Genomic DNA, 14,845 nt, shown 5'->3' with positions numbered 1-14,845 from the left:
GGGGTGTGTCACTCCGCCCTGCTGGCCTCTAACCCAGCGGGGGCGTAATCGCAATCATCAGGCAAGAAGGTGGGAGCTTGTTGTGAGTGAGCACGTGTGCACATGGCTGTGGCCTGTACAGTCAGTGTGAGTGGGGCTGTCTATCTGTTCATCCGTCCATCCATGCATCCACCCATCCATGTCTATTTAAGAGTGGAGATACTTTTCAAATGTTGAGGAACCCACCTCTGGCTGTGATGTGCATGGCTCCATGCACAAACTAAGCCACACGGACCTTGGAACTTCTAGGTTTTTTAGAAACATTGATTTTATTTCTTTGAAATGCAGAGAGAGAGAGAGAGAGAGAGAGAGAGAGAGAGAGAGAGAGAGATCTTCCATCCCTGGTTCACTCCCCAAATGGCTACAATGGCAGGAGCTGGGCCAGGCTGAAGCCAGGAGCCCAGAAGTCCTTCTGCGTGTCTCAAGTGGATGCCAGGGGTGCAAGGCCTTGGGCCATTCTCTGCGGCTTTCACAGGTGCATAGCGGGGAGCTGGATCTGAAGTGCAGCACCAGGGCTTGAGCTGTGCTCTGATGTGGGATGTTGGCATTGCGGGTGGAGGTTTAACCTGCTGTGCCACAAGCCAGACCCTGGGAGTTCCTAGGTTTGTATCTACACAGAGGCACAGCTACAGATGTGCACTTGAACCCCTCTGCAGTCACAGGCAGGTGAGACACCGTGGGAGACCTCCTGCAAGGGGAGGAAGCAATGGCCACAGTGCTCCCATGGGGTGACCACATGGCCAAGAGCTAGCAGCAGGTGCTGTTTCTGGTGCCCTTGTTTCTCTTGTCATCCGTTGGCTTTCTCGGTGAGAAAGGACGTCCCCTCCTCTTCCCTTCCTTTGTTCCTTCCCTCCTTGGCCTAGGTCAGTGTGGCCACGTGGATGCTAATTGTATTTAGCAGGTTTCAGTTCTTTATTCTCACTCATTGTTTTGATGTTCAGGTTGCTGCAGGTGGGCCTGGTTCCTCTGACTTTTTAACATCGTGTTCTTGTACTGGGGGCTGTTTCTCCCTTGTTGGCACAGCCGTCCCAGCTCCTCTCGCACCTTTCCTGCCCTGGCTGTGGCAACCACGTTTTGTCAAGGAGGCTCGGTTTGTTTCCACGGGGCATGATGTGTAGGCACCAACATCCGGTCCCTCGGCGTATTCATTGGTTCTGGGGGAGCGTCACTTCTGGGCCCTTCAAAGCTGGCAAGTGTGTGTGTGTGTGTGCATACACTCACATGTATGCTCTTGTACATACATACAGCCCATGTTTGTGTGTGTCCATATGTGCAGCCATGTAGACTTGTGACATCATAGGTCATTGCCACCCCAGCCTATCTCGATCCTCCCCTGGGTCCACGTCAGCCTTGATGCCAGACCCCATCCTCAGCCTCAACACCACCCCTGGCCACCACTTTAATTCGACTGTGGCTCAGGCCTGCCTCATCCAGACCTGCCTCCTGGCTGTCACTGATGATGGTCCCCCGACAGCTCAAGTGACCCTGAGAAGCTCATGAACTTGTGCGCACTTGTCATAGCGAGCACCTGTCTGCCTGCTGGCCTCTGTTCAGAAGACCCAGGGAGAAGCCACGGTCCCTGGGGGAGAAGCAGAGCAGGAGGAGGGAGAGTGTTTGTCCCCCGGAGCAGAGGTCTGGTCGGAGCCTGGTGGTGATGGACGCCGGCGCCTTCACGCCCCAGGGGCCCGGTGTGTGGCCAGCACCGCTCAGCTGGAGTCATGTAAGGAGTGTGTGCCCATGCATGTGGCCATGTGTGAACCTGCATACAGGAGGGCGTGCGCGTGCGAGTGAGTGCTTGGGGCGGCGCTGGCGCGTGGCCGCTCTTCAGCCTGTGCTCGCGAAGCCCCTGTTCAGGGTACGGGTGTGACTGCAGCACCGGGCAGAGGCAGCACCACCTCTCCAGCCTGGGTTTTCCTGGCAGAGCGCCTTCAGCACAGAGGCCTGAGTGACAAGGTAGCCCCCCCCCACCCCCGTAACTCACCCCCAGGTGCACATCCGCACTGGGGCTGGGAGGCGGAAGTGGGGGCCAGCCATCGGGAAGAAACTCACTCCAGGGCAAGGCCATGGCCACACAGCCTAGGATGTTGCAAGGAGGTTCAGGGATCCAAATCAACCGGGCTAGAAGAGAACAGAACAGGGATGAAGGCAGCAGAGGCTGAGGTCAAAGGGCACCCAGGGGCTTCCTTGTTCCCCTCCAGGGGGCTGCGCACCCTTCCCCCCACCCCTACCCCAACCTGGCCTGTTTCTCTCCAGGCAGTCACAGAGTCATGGGCAGGGAGCATTTCCCTTCCAAAAGAAGCAGCCTTTATCTATGGCAGGCCAGGCATTCCAATTAGATAAGGCCACTTGTCCTGCAGTGCTCAGATAGGGAACTGGCAGGAGCCGGAATTTCCGCCCTGATAACCTTTCAATGAAGAGCAACAGTTGCAACAACAGAGTGGTTGGAGTGGAGTGGTTGGAGTGGTTCTGTGGGCAGAGCCCGGCTGGGGTGGCAGCCGTGGGGAGGGGGATCTTAGAGAATGGGGAGCTTTCCCCCAGGCTGGGTGGGGCTTTGCTCTGTTTCCCTCCTTCCTTCCTTCACTTGTTCGTTCCTTCAGGGAGCGTCTTCTAGGCTAAGCAGAGTAAGGCGATAGCCATGGGCTCACGAGGCAGCTAATTTCATGTGGCAAATGGGCGAAGAACCACATCGCAGGTGCCCTTTCTGCTTCTGTGAGGCCTGGGGCTTACACAGTCTGGAGTGTTCTTTGGCTGAAATAATGCAAAGTTACAAAGGTTAACTACAGGGCAAGCTCTGGGTGAGTGGAGTCCCCGGAGGGGCTGGGTGAAGCATCAGGGCCTCCCTGGGTGGTGTGGGTGACAGTAGTATCTGCAGGTGCCTGGAGCCACAGTGGGGTCGGGCACAATGTGCTGTGTGCTGCCAGGGCTGAGCCAACACAGCTACAGGAATGTTGGTATCCCGGAGCTGGGGGATGCACCTGCTGGATTGTCTGAGTCTTGGTTCCCGGGCGAAGTCTGTCTCAGCGGCAAGATCTTCCCTTACAGTGCTGTGGGGACCAGTGTATCTGCAGGGGCCACCCCGCGAGCTGCTGGTTTCTTTCACTTCCTTGAAAGGGGAGGAGCTGGAGAGAGAGAGACAGACAGACAGACAGAGAGTCAGAGAGAGTCTTCGATCTGCTTGTTCACTCTCCAAATGCCCACAAGAGCCAGGGCTGGGCCAGGCGGAAGCAGGAGCCAGGAACTCCTTCCTGGTCTCTCACATGAATGGCAGGGGCCCGAGCAATTGAGCCATCCTCTGCCACCTCCCAGCCGCATTAGCAGGGAGCTGGACTAGAAGCAGAGCAGCCAGGTGGCAGTACTCCCATAAGGGATGTGGGTGTCCCAGGTGGCAGCTGTCCCCACTGTGCCACAATGCCGACCCCTTAACAGGATTTTGTGGAGGGCCTGTGTTGTGCCAGTGCTGGGGACGTAGTGGCGAGGGGCAGAAGGCTGCTTGCTATTGGTTCTGTCTGCCTACACCCATCCTGTCCTACAGCCCCGCCTGGGCCTGGGACTTCAGCTGCCTCCAGGTCCCCATGCCCTCCCTGCTCCTGTCGCCTCCTGTGGGTCACAGACCTCCCAGACCCGAGAGTGTAGCTCCCCCCATGGTTGGCTGCAGGCTTTGCAGGCAGGGCTGGCTCATCATTCCATTTTCTAGAAAGTTCAGGCACTGGGACGGCCTGAACCCTGGCAGCCTAGAGCAGTCAGGGCCCTCCTGGTGCTCAGACACACAGCTCCCGTGCACCGCATGGGGCCAGTCTGCCCTCCGCAGAGAGACGGCCTCTGCGCCACCTGCTTCTCCCCAGCTCTGGCGCCTGGGCAGGTGCCTCACTTCTCTAAGTGTCAGCCTGCCCATCTGGAAGGAAGGAGGTTGCCATCCTCACCTGCTGGGTTTTGTGAGGGCCGAGTGACACCTGCATGCACGCTCAGTCTGCTGTAGACATATTTGTTAGCTCTCGTAGCTGAGCTGTGCTGCAGTGGGACATGGGGGAGCTGCAAGCATAGGAGCCAAGGCCCAGCTCCCTGCCAGCTGGGAGGCCACCCGGCTGTAGACGAGACATCCCTCCAGAATCAGCCACCGTGGCCAGGCTCAGAGGCCTTGTCAGTGTCACTGTCATAGGAGGCGGGGCCGCCAGTGGCATGGAAGTTTCCTCTGTGCTTCTAGAAGCCAAACCCGCAGGTTGAGTCCTTCCTCCAATGCTTATTTTTATTTTCCCTGTGCCCAGCTGATAAGCACGCAGGCATTTTTTAGATAACCCCTGTTCCTGGGGGCATCCGGCTGTGTCCTGCCTCCTCCCACTGCCCATGTGCCGCGTGGCCCCGGGACAGCGTCCAAATTCTGCAGCACCATGGGCCGGGCTCATCGCGACCTGGGCCCCCGCCAGGACCCTTGGTCTCCTTTCTGCTCCCCCGCCTTCTGCTGATCAGAGAGATTGCTGGAATAACACTCGCAGTGTGGACGCTGATCACAGAGGGCCCGAGCTCCAGCCACACTTCCGCTTCTTCCTGTGCCACGCCGGGGAAGCCACGTAACCTCTCGTGTCTCAGGTTCCTCAGCTGCAAACTGGACTTCACGGGTAGCAGTAGCCTTGAGGGCTGAGTAAGTCAGGACACACTGAGGTAGTCGGGGCCCTGCTGCACGCAAAGCCGCTGGTGTGATATGCAAAGGGGGCTCCAGAAAGTTCTGGAAAAGGGAAAGAAAAGCTTACTTTGGAGCAAAAACTCTGAAACCCATGCATGCCTTTTTCATACTTACGCATTGTCTACGGCCTTTTGAAGTATCTTTGTAGAAGATATGTAGCTGGAGCTGCATCTGAGGATACAGATAAAATATAGACAGAAGCTGGGTTCTCATCACCTGTGGGGAGCAACTCAGACTAGACTGTTACTGGAATTAAGACTTATTCTATGCATCTGCTCTCCCACAATATGGCGCTGGGAGAGGAGGAAACAGCTTCTACACAGCTGCCTCCAGTTCAACCAATAAACTGTGGGACCTGCTCCTGATTGGAGGAGAGCAGCGTACTCGGCGTGTGGGTAGCAGAGTTGGGATTGGTGGAAGAGGACTATAAAGGAGGAGAGAGACAACATGCACCAGGAACATCCAGATAACATCTGAGCAGCCCCCGAGAGAGCCGGCCGGCGGTGTGCCACTCCCCCGCGGAGGTGGGGAATGTGGTGGGGGGAGCCGCCCTTCCACGGAGGTGGAAGGGTCGGTGGCCAACCCGGGAGGAACCAGCAGCAAACCCGGGGAGGGCCGAGCAGACAGAAGAACAGCGCAGGGTCCTGTGTCGTTCCTCCACGAAGAGGGGGAGCGACAATCACCCAAGGTAACAGTCACGCCGCGGCTGTAGGATTTGGCCTACAGGGTTGGCACCTGCTGTTCTCCACCTGCGATGCCCTTCTCCTGCCTTTCTGTGAGTCACTGTGTCTGCAAACCTCAGCCCGGGCCTCTCTCTCCTGTCCTGGGAACCCTTCCCCCGACTCCCATGCTGTGCTCAGCCCGGGAACCCCCGCCATGCGTAGGGCTCGCTTTCATCCCTCTGACCACACTCTGGTCTCGTGGACAGCCTGGGGGCCTGTGTGGTTCCCGTGGTAGAGTGGCAGCTCCTTGAGGACCGAGAGCCATGCTCGTTCTTCCTGGACGTGCTGAGTACTCCCCGGAGCCAGGTTGCTCCCTGCGGCCCCTGCCGCCTGCAGGAAGGTGCCATCTGTCCACTCGTCTCAGCCACACAGAGCTGGCCCAGGCCTGGCTTGACAAACCTACTGTGCAACCAGCTGGCCACTCTGCTCGCTGCTCCTCTGGGGCTTCCTTCCGTCCTCTTCAGCGTTTCCAGGTGTCCACCAGCCTTCCACCCCCACGTGAGGGGACTGTGCCCTTTATCCTTGCAACGGCTCCCAGTGTGCTCACCACTCGCTTGCATGCTGTCCGGAACTCCTGCTGTCCATCGAGTGCAGCACACAGAGCCCGCTGACATACGGGCAGAGGAACCACGGCCAGCACACGTGCCGTGTGTACCGCGTTGTCGGGGCTGGACGGGGAGACACGGTGCCATGACTGTAGGCACTGAGAGTGTCTGGTGCTGGAGGAGTGGCCTCGGGGAAAGAGAAGGAGACCGTGGGGCTGGGCAGGAGGCTTAGCTTTTGCTTTTCTCTTGGACTGCTGGCTCCCTGCGCTTGGCTACCCTGCAGGTGGGCAGTCACTCGGCTGGAACACCCTTGGGGCAGGGGCTGTGTCCTTCCGCTACTGAACCCCAGTACCTTAAGCCCACTTCTCAGTTTAGAGTTTCAGGATTTCTCAACTTTATGATGGGGCAAAAGTGATACACAAACTTTGAATTTTGATTTTTTCCCCCAGGCTGGTTACATGCAGTTTCTCTCCCTCTCTCCCTCTCCCCCTCTCCCTCTCTCCCTCTCCCTCTCTCCCTCTCTCCCTCTCCCTCTCCCTCCCCCTCTCCCCTCTCCCTCTCTCTCTTTTTCCCTCTCCCTCTCTCTCCCAGCTGGAGACCCACCGCAAGCATAGCTCACTGTCTTCCTGGCCATCACGAGGTGCTGCTTTGCTGACCTAGGAAGCTCTTTGTAGGGAGAGCATTTTGGACTTGTGACATTTTCAACATGTGATGGGGTTATAAGGACATAACCCATCAAAGAGCATTTGTGCTAGTGCCCATGAGGGCGTCGCTCAGGGAGTGTTCCTGGGTTCCCCCTGAGCGATCACACTGGATGGTTGAGTGTGTTCCATCACGTGGCAGGGCCGTGTTTGAATGACGTCCTTCCCGGGTGCTGCGTTATTTAGCATCGTGAGCACTGAGCAGCTGTCCACGGCACCGCGCTGTCCTTGTTTCCCTTTGTGTAAACGACACCGTCGGGCAGAGGCACTGAAGCTGTCTGGAGAGCTCGTGCCACCTGCTGCCAGTGTGACTTTGCCGTGGGAGGAAGCAGGGAAGCGAGCTGGGGTCAAGAGCTGGAAGGCGATCCCTGCACAGACGGGCAGAGGGGCCGGTGCAAAGGCCGGGAGGCCCCGCTGCGGGTGAGATTGTGTGACTGCGAGCAGATCCAATTTCAGGGGCCCAGTGTCTGGGAAGAGGGGTGGGGGCACCGAGCGCAGGAGATGCAGGGGCCTCTGGTAGGAGAGCGAGCCCCTCCTAGAGCCGATCGGTTCTTGGGGGCTCATGTGCTGTGGCGGGGGCCCAGGGTGTGAGCACTCGCTGCTGAGTGTGGGCTGGAGCGTGGCCTGGCCATCACCTCAAGTTCACGTGATAAGTTGGAGCCTAGGCTTTCCACGGGGAGAGGAGTAGTGACATCTGTGCCTGCCTCCGTGGCCCTTTGCCCTCCAGGCCACAGGGGCTGCAGGCTTGAGCAATGGAAGGCAGGCCAGGTCTCCAGGGGATTCAGAGTGCCCCAGCACCTGAGCCTAGGGTGCCCCTGCACCTGCACCCAGGACAGTGTGCCCTGGGAGGAAGAAGGGTCCTGGCGATGGCCACAAGCGCCCCCTTCCGAAGCCCCGTGGGATGCTCGGTGTTGGGGAGCAGCCTAGCGTTGGTGCCCAGCAGTGGTTCTTAAACTTGGGTCCCAGGTGGGTTCCATGGATATGTGTTTGCCACAGTTGATAGTAACCATTGGCTAAATATTTACTCTGTCATTTAAACAGTAACAATAATGCATTCTTCTTGAGGTCACAAATAACATGTAATGGAAAAACAGCAACCGCCCAGAACAAAAAGGAAACCAGCAAGGAGAGTGGTACTGTTTCACAGATCTCTTTGATGTCTGGCTTTAAGGGAAAGGCCGGGCTCAGTTGGGAGAGGGAGGGAAAAAGCAATGATGTCTTCCTACTGTTGCGAAAAGGGCTTTGACCTCAGGAACGCCACAGAATGGCCCCTGGACCCTCGCAGCTCCCTGGAACATTAAGATCCACACTGGTTCAAGAACCATACTTTTAAAGAACCCGTGCTCTTTGCAGCAGATAAGAATGTGGGTCTGCGGCCGGCGCCACGGCTCAATAGGCTAATCCTCCGCCTAGCGGCGCCGGCACACCGGGTTCTAGTCCCGGTCGGGGTGCCGGATTCTGTCCCGGTTGCCCCTCTTCCAGGCCAGCTCTCTGCTGTGGCCAGGGAGTGCAGTGGAGGATGGCCCAAGTGCTTGGGACCTGCACCCCATGGGAGACCAGGAGAAGTTCCTGGCTCCTGCCATCAGATCAGCGTGGTGCGCCGGCCACGGCGGCCATTGGAGGATGAACCAACGGCAAAGGAAGACCTTTCTCTCTGTCTCTCTCTCTCTCTCACTGTCCACTCTGCCTGTCAAAAAAAAAAAAAAAAAAAAAAAAAAAAAAAAAAAAAAAAAGAATGTGGCTTTGCAAGCAAGCTGCTTGAGACAGAAGGCAGGACACATTCCAGGTCCACCTGCAACCAGTGGAGTGCACCTGGGCAAATTATTCAGCTGCTCTGAGCCTCAGTCCCACCGGCTATAAGATGGGGCAATGGCTCCAGTTTCAGGATGATTATGGGGGTTTGATGACTTAATTTCACCAAGCTCTTAGGTTTTACGTCAACATCTATGTAGGTTTTACGTCAGCATCTCTACACACCCAGTGTAGATGCACATATGTTCTCGCTGTATACACATCCTAGGGGTGTGCGTGTGCATCTATGTGCTATATATAATACATTCCAGGTTACCGTGAATTGGTGTGTATTGATGTTATATATTGACTGAGCCAATTAAAAAGAAACCCACAAGTTATCACAGTTAAAAAATAACTGACTTGAAACCTTTGCTAAGATTCTGAATGGTTAGGAGTTGTGTCTGAAGCGTCTCTGTCCCTTCACTAAGGAGGGAAACTGAGGGAATGGCGTGTCCCACGCAGCCGTGTGGACCACGAAGGCGAAAGCAGGTGAAAGCAGAGGTGAATGGGGTCTCCACGTCTTTGTGTCCCTGGAGTCTGCGGCGTGGGGCCTGGAGACACGTGGGGAGTGCCTGCTCCCCCCTGTTTGCAGGCCGGGCAGCTGTCTGCCTTCCGCTTCCTGATGGAGACCAGCTGGCCCTGGGGCTGCTCAGACAGCAAAGCAGCAAAGCCCCAGCTCCGGCCCCAGGGCTGCCCGACCAGCCCAGCTCGGGGCGCCAGTTCCTGAAACGCTCTTTATCTGCAGGCTCTCAGGGTGAGCCTCACACAGGCCCCTGCCTTCCCTCGCCTTTGAAACTGCACGTCGTTCCAAGAACAGGAAAGGCGCAGCTCCGGGAGGGATCTAACCTCAGCAGCGGGGTGTGTGTGTGTGTGTGTGTGTGTTCCAAAGGCCACTCCCTTCCCCCTCTGGCTGTGCAGGGGGCTCAGGGTGACACTCACCAGGAGGACAGCCTGAATGGATCAGGGAGCTGGGTAAACAGAACCCCCCTGTCCCAGCCAGTCTCGTGGGGGCACTCCCTTGTTAGTGGGAGGGGCCAGGGTACATGGGCAGAGGGGAGAGGATTTGGGAGTTGAGGTGCCTGGAGATCCAGTCCCCCAGTTTCTCACCCTGCTGTGCAATCCTGGGCAAATTACTTCCGTCTCTGTGCAACCCCCCTCCTCTGGAGCAAAGGGGTAGAGGTGCCTGGTTGCAGCCACACCGAGAAAAGAAAGGTGGGCAAAGACCTGGGGAGGGCGAGCCTTCTCCACATGGGTACCTGGTGCCCAGCAGCCCAGCACAGGCGTCCTCACAGCCGAGCCCTGAGCTGGGAGGAAGCTGCCTGGCCAGCCAGAGCAGCAGGGGCTCAGGTGCCTTGGACATGGGAGGGGCCTGGAAGATGAGAGAGGAAGGGGCTGTGCAGGTCATAGGAGGCCTCCATGGCTTTTGGGGACGTGGCTCCTCCAGGGGGGACTTCATGTCGCTGGCTTCCTAGGCTCCTCTGGGGAACCATGCCTGAACCCTGGAGCCCCCGGGTCCCCCCCTGTAGCCCATGCCAACCTCTAGCCTCATGCCCCAACCTCGGATGGGGGCGCACTACTCGCCTGCCAGTCTGTCTCCCCCACGGGCCCAGCCCTCCCGTTTCCTGTCTCGCTGGAGGGCACAGCGGAGGAGCAGCACCCCAGCCAAGCCCCTGCGGCCCCGCTCAGATGCCCCCACCAGGGCCTCATGTCCTCTCCCTCACCAGAACCCATGCACATGCCACCTGTCACCCTCCTCCCCCAGGCGCTCCGTTCCACAGGGAAGGCCGGCCCCATGTGTGTCACCTGCGGCTCAGCCATCCCCTGGGTGTCCCATCATCACCTCAGGGTTTGGCCACCAAGTCCCACGTGCCCAGCCCTGCCCAGCACACAGCCCCTGTCCCACGTCCTCCTTGCAGCACCCTGGGTGCCTTTGCACATGCTGATCCCTCTGCCTGGAGCGCCGTTCCCTGCTCCTGCCTCTGGCTGGTGTGTCTGTGGGTCCCCCGTAGGCTCTCCATGGCGTGTTCTCAGGTAGCCGCCCTGGGCTGCCCGGAGCTGTGCTGGGCTCCCGGCAGGCAGAATCCTGGAGCCCTGCCCTCGGAGCCCTCCAGCCCAGGATGGGTCCTGAGAAGGGCCAAGAAATAGACAGCTTAGGTTTGGGGGTGGGGGCAGACTGCGTCCCCACAACGACACCATCTTTTGTAGCACAAATGCAGCTGTGGGCCATACCTAAAAGCATGAGTGTGCTTGTGGTCCCGTGGAACTGCGCAGAGGCGGCAGCCACACTTGGCTCGCGGGCTGTCTGCTCACCCCCAACCCTGACTGGCTCTGGGCCGTGGAGGGGAGGAGCTTGCACTCACCCCCCAGGGTCCTCGCTGTGGCTGACTCACGCCCCTTCCTGGACGGGGACTCTCTTAGCCAGGACCCCTGGGATACGGCAGGCGCGTCATGCCGGCAGGGCTCGGGGCTAGGCACCCTGGATACGTGAGTGGGTCACTGAATGTGTGAGTGGCAGATCTGAGGGGCTGAGCCTGGTGACCTAGGCTGCTTCCCTCACAGCACAAGACGCTGGGGGAGCGGCTGTAGGTCCCTGGCTGGGAAGCTAAGTCCCCCCACCCCCAAGCACCGGATGCATCAGTGAATTCTGCATGCAGATGAGGGCGGTCACCTTGCAGTGGCCTGGAGGGGATTCAGGCTCAGCCTCTCCGCCTCTGACAGCCTGGGTCTAACTCCCTCCGAGTCTCAGCCCCAGCTTTCTGAGCACCCAGCCCGCCATAGCCAGGACCCACCCTGATGCCTGCAAAGAGCTTGCTGGGGTTGGGACAGGCAGAGGCCCCGCAGGAGCAAGCTCCTCCCTCTGGCCAGGGCGCCTGCCTGGGCTGCATGTGGCCCGAGGCCCGTGTCCCCGTGCACTTCTGCAGAGCCCCGTGTGCACCGCGTGCTGTTCCTGGTGCCCTGTGCTCCCAGCTCAGTCAACTGTCCCTACAAGCCCGGGCTGTGGATAGTGTCACTTCACCTTTGTTTTGTGCGAGCCAGACTGAGTCACAGAAAAATGACTCGCCTGAGGTGGCACGGGGCAGAGCCGGGATTCGAACCCAGCAATCCCATGCCAAGGCCCTTGCTCATAACCACGATGCCAAGCTGTGGGAAGAACTTGGTGCGGGGAGCCAGAGTGGGCCCCTCTGGCCCTGCCACCTCCACCCCTTTGCTCCAGAGGAGGGGGATTGCACAGAGATGGAAGTAATTTGCTCAGGATTGCACAGCAGAGTGAGAAACTGGGGGACTGGATCTCCGATTTGGGGCTTCCCCCTCAATACCAAGCTCGTTCTGTAGATGGAGGCTGAGTGAGTCTGCTCGGACCCCTCCCACCAAGGGACATCAGGACCAGCATGCCCCCTTGGTCAGCAGGGGTGAGAGCTCTGGGTATGGGGACCCGACAGGGTCCAGGACCCACCCCTGGGTGCGCTGGGGCACGGCGCCTCTCCCCTCTGCCTCTCTGCTTTCTCAGCTGGCTTCCTCATCTCCGGCTTGGCGGAGTTTGCTGTGTCTGAGTGTGGGGCCACCAGGGGGCCTTGGGCCCCCTGGCAGCTCTGGCTTCCTGTCCGGGCTTCCTCACTGCCTCCCTGAAGTCGCCTGTCCTCTGTGCACCAGGAAACAGCAGCGCGCCCCACCTGCCTGCCTAAAAGTGCAAAACATCGCCAACCAGCCCTCTTCCAAGCGGCCCCTCTGACGTCACCCGGAGCGGGGTTGTAAGGCCAGGAAACCACGCCGAAGCTATTTCCGCCGCAGCAGCGGAGGCTGCTCACTTTCGTGTTCCTGCCCCCGTAATTGCAAGGTTTTCACAGTGGTTTCTCTGTTGCCTGAAAGTCCCGACGTTCTCTTCTTGGATCTGTAATTGATCTCAGGAACCCACAGCCCCTCGGCGCGTGCCACGCTCCGCGAGGACAGATGCCTGCGTACAAAGGACGGCTTTGGCTGGGGGGAGCCAACGACATGATGAGTCGAACGCTGTAAGGAGGTCCCCGCCCAGGGTTTGGTGCCTCTGGGTGGCTGGGGAGCCCTAGGAGGCCTTCATGAACTCTTTGTACCTCCTCCTCTTGACCTGGAATGATCCACAGCAGCCCAGACCCCAGGCTCTGGCTGGGGAAGGAGCAGTGGCAGAGTGAACAACAGGGTGAGGGTCTCTGGTGTGCACGAGCCTAGGGCAAGTTGCAAAGGGGGCGCCCTTGAGCTGAGAGCTCGCCGGGGTGCAGGCTGCCCCAGCCAAGGCCGCCTGTGTGGGAGCCGGAAGGGGTGGCGAGACCTACTCCTCCCTGCAAAACGCTGAATTGCTCCCCGTTGGCAGGGAGCGCATGTGGGAGGCTTCCTGGGCTGGGCTCCAGGTTTGGCCCTCACTAGCTGGGTGACACTGGACGAACTCTTGGCCTCTCTGCGTTTGAGATCTTCCTCTGAAATGTGGGCATGAGAAGAACCCTGCCAAGCCTCAGTAACGGCGTAAGAGGTAGGTAGGTGTCTTACTGTTGACTGCAGGCTCTCTGAGCATATGTGCAGGAACAGCTGAACAGAGACGGTGTAGCCGTCCGTGTTGGCTGAGTAACAAGCACTCCCACGGAGCAGGAGAGCGTGCGTTTTGGTTGCGTGGGTGTGTGGGTCCTGCGCTGGCCCTGGTTTCCTGTGCTTGGCCCAGGCTGGGCGTCGTGGGCTGCCCGGAGCCTGTTCTCATGGTGGACAGGCACACAAAGCCCCTGGACCCTGCCTGCCATCGGCCAGAGTGAGCCTCACAGTCGCGCTCAGCCCGCTTCCCAGAGGGACAGGAGGGGGAGTGGCTATCGCGGATTGCTCCACGGTCCTGTCCATCACTGTGCACACACCCGACGGCATCCTGAAGCCCACATTTCTGGGCCCGGCTCCCGTGTGCCTGACCCAGCAGGGCCAGGGCGGAGTCCAGAGACCTACATTTCTCACACGCGCAAGGAGACGCTGCTGGGCGCCCTGCCCGGCAAGCAGCCGCACAGATGTTTTCTGAGAAATCAAGAGTCTGGCACCCAGGGGTGGGGCTGACCCCTGCAGGCCTCCCTAGAGAGAGGACCGGGCATTGTCACAAAGCCAGAGAAGCGGCTGTCCTCGCCATCACTGTCCCCACTGGCCGCTCCGGGTGGGGTGTGGGGTGCCTGCTCTCCCTGAACACCCCAGTGTCCCTGGGAGGCGGCTGTTTGTCGCAGCTTCACCTCCTGTGTTACAGAAGGAAGGACGGCACAGAGAGGTGGCGTGATTTGCCCCAGGGTGCCCAGCAGAGATGGGCAGAGCCGGATTCTGTGCACTGCCGTGGGTGTGGAGCTGCTCCCCGGGGTGGGGGTCGTGTGTGACTTGTGCTAGGACGATAGGGGTGGGGGTGGCCTGTTTGCTATGGACCCGGGCCTTGGAGTCTCCCGTGCACTCTGCAGTGTTTGGGGGACTGAGAAACACCCCCCTACACACACACACACCCCTTCAGGAAGACATGCTGCTCCGCTCTGGGCAGGTCAGGAGCGGGAGGACTCTTGCCGCGGTCTTGGGCCCCAGGCAGGCAGGAGGCGGCTGGGCCAAACTCCATGTGTTTGGAATTAGTTGCGGAGTGAGCACACTTGGCCAGCAGCAGCCCTGTTCAGCCGGGAAGCCGAGCTAGAAAGCGCTGTGCCGCCTCGGCCTCTCTCGGGCTCCAGCTGGGTTCCTCCCCCCATCCTGACTTTCCCAGCGCCTGTCCACCCCGGGAACCGAGCCCGGGCTTTCCAGTGCCCGCGTGGGCCAGCTGTCAAGGGGGTGAATCCCTCTGGGAGTCACGGCCGAATGCTGACATCCCCCTTTCCACTTCCTCCCACCCCGCTGTGTGGCCCAGGGCAAGGCGCTTGGTGTCTCTGAGCCTTGGACCCTCACCCACGACTGGGAATCGCATGGCATTCCCAGGGAGAGGCCAAACCACAGCCCGCCTGGACAGAACTCTGTGGGAAAGAAGGGCCCCAGTGGGCTCTTCTTGGAGGGGGCTGCTGAGCTGGCTTCCTGGGACCCTCAGACCCGGGGCAGCGCTCCCCAGCCTGGACCTCCGGCCCGTTTCGCATCCGCCTCTTTGCTTATCCTCAGAGTTTCCCCAGAACGTAAGCTTCATCCGTTTGTGTGTGTGGTTTCCCGCGGGAGCCCTACGCCACCTGGGACAGAACCTGGCCCCAGCAAGGGCCTCGTGGGCACGCATTGAATGCTGGGGAGTGGATGGGGACGTGTGGCTGCTGCACAGCCGTCTCTGGCTACCTGTCACCGTGCACCTGGCGTGATTCTGTTCTCAAGGCGACCCCGATGGTCTCCTGCGTGTCCCCTGACCCTGCCAGCTAGACA

At 59.5% G+C, this 14,845-nt stretch overlaps 1 protein-coding gene across 2 annotated transcripts in view; it reads left to right on the top strand.

Moving 5' to 3' along the window:
• Positions 1-14,845, top strand: part of ST3GAL1 (ST3 beta-galactoside alpha-2,3-sialyltransferase 1) — a 72,916-nt gene that overhangs the window by 20,156 nt on the left and 37,915 nt on the right. The window lies entirely within an intron of this gene.

Source organism: Oryctolagus cuniculus, chromosome 6 (genome assembly GCF_964237555.1).
Source record: "Oryctolagus cuniculus chromosome 6, mOryCun1.1, whole genome shotgun sequence".
Taxonomy (NCBI): Eukaryota; Metazoa; Chordata; class Mammalia; order Lagomorpha; family Leporidae; genus Oryctolagus; species Oryctolagus cuniculus.
The sequence above is the reverse complement of the archived record's forward strand: the minus strand, read 5'-3'. Positions and strand labels throughout refer to the sequence as shown.